This window comes from Theropithecus gelada, chromosome 17 (genome assembly GCF_003255815.1).
Source record: "Theropithecus gelada isolate Dixy chromosome 17, Tgel_1.0, whole genome shotgun sequence".
NCBI classification, from domain to species: Eukaryota; Metazoa; Chordata; class Mammalia; order Primates; family Cercopithecidae; genus Theropithecus; species Theropithecus gelada.
The window spans coordinates 5,967,576-5,969,751 of NC_037685.1; positions in this window are offsets into that span (position 1 = coordinate 5,967,576).

Genomic DNA, 2,176 nt, shown 5'->3' on the forward strand with positions numbered 1-2,176 from the left:
TTAAATTTTCTTGCCTTTAGGCTTTCTTCAAGTGTAAGACATTGCAACTCAAAAGTATATATTTTTGGAAGCGACTCATCATCATCCCAGAAAAAAACTGCAGAGACTTTGTATATTTAAAGGAGAAAATTCCAAACTATTTTTGCCTTGAATAATCTTTGTAGAAAAATGATTTTTAGTGCCTTTGGCAAATTGTCACCGGCAAACAACCCTACTTCTCAACTTCAAAAAAAATGTGAAATTTACCAACCTTAAAAGTCTTTTAATAGGACTGTGTCCGTCACTGTTATGGGGCAACACAGGTACCTGTACAAAAGCACAAATCACATCCACTTTCAATTATAGAGTCTTATCTCTAATTTCTAGAAAGGATGGTGAATTTCAGAATCGTTATGAAACAACAATACTAGAAGGCGGCGAAGAACCACTACAAATTTCATTTGCAATAGTTATTAACTGCTCCTGGACACTGCTTCCTTTTTATAAAGCAAATCAAATCCAGTTCTGGAACCTCAAGTTCTCACTCAGTGAGAACCTCAAAGACACACATGCATGGGTTAACCCCAACTGGGACTACTGTGTTCTATGAAACGTGGAGAAAAGTGTGCAGGTTGGAAAAATGCCTCTGGGTCATCATCCATTGTGGTGGCTATTTTTTCAGTCACCATGTAAAATATATATCTATTTGATAACTGTGATTAAAAAAAAAAAGCTCTGAAAAGCCAGTATTTTAAGGTATCATTAGAGATTACTAAATAGGCAATCACCAAGAATTTGGAGAAAAAAATGCAAGGGTAAAATTATGAAAATCTAATACCGTACAATTAACAAATAATTCCTTTAAGAATACTAATTATACTTATCCTGAGAGGAGCAAATGAGTTAAGTCTCATTAGCATAAATATTTATTTTTGTTAGGATGCAATAAAAGGTAGGGTTAGGGGACATTTATAGAACTGTATATATTATGGAAAAGAAAGCACAACTTTTGTATGTAGAAATCACTTTGGTTAATTATTAGAATTTTGGTTTGGTTGTTGTTCATTTACTTGTTTTTAGGAACAGGGAGACAATTAGACCTACAGCATTGCAGTATCTTTGAAAAAAACAGTGTTGAAAAACCAAAGGATTAGGGGAAATAAGGAAACAATTGGTTATGAATACAAAATTAAACTAAAGTCAATGAACATAGATGAGAATTAAATAGATGGCTTGAAAGCTGTGAACAAAAGAGTTTCTAAAAATTGCTTATGAGACCATTATCATTTACTTATCTTAATAATAAGATTATTATTTATTATCTTATTATTAGAAATAATAACATTTCTAAAGTGATTAGTAAGCCTGCTCGATTTTTAGGTGTCATTAAATCTTCAGAAGAATGAAATGACAGAATGAGTAGCAAAATCTAAAGATTATCATAGGAGATTATATGGAGGGAAGCGAAGTATATGAACTTCACAGTAGATAAAATAAATACCTGTACTAGATATAAGAAAATGAGTTCAGTTTTAATTTGATTCTTTATAAGTCATTCTTATTCCAGGATAAAAGTGCCATTATGTGCTTTGCTTTAAATATATCAACACAATACGCTTGGATGTTTGAAAATCCTAGATGGAGAGTAGTGAACACAAAACTACAATATTATTCTACACCTGTACAAAATAATGATACCCTCAGACTTGAGATATGCATTTCTGGAAACTGCACTTCAGGCAAGAAATTACCACATTGAGAAAATCCGTAACAATGCAATACAATTATTAAAGCAGCAGCCCCCAACTGGTCAATAGATGATGCTCTAAGCATCCCTGAATCACTGCACACAAGGCCATAACTTCAGGACTTTGATTATGGAGCAAACTTCCCTGTGGCCCTTTTTGAAAATTCATAGTATTCCCCACTAGAAACCTAACGTATTAGAGTATCCTGCACTGTGGACTTAGCTTAGATATCTGTATTTTATAAAGTCCCCCACAGAAGATAATCACAGGATATAAATGACTAATCTATTGCTTACTAGTAGTTCTTGTTACAGTTTGAACAAGTGGAGTGAGAACATCATAATCAGCACCTTAGTCCTGCTCTCCCTTCTCTTCATAGGCATACAAAAATTATTAGACCAGTGAGGACCAGGGCCCTGCCTAGTGTAGTGTGTGTGTGTGTGTGTGTG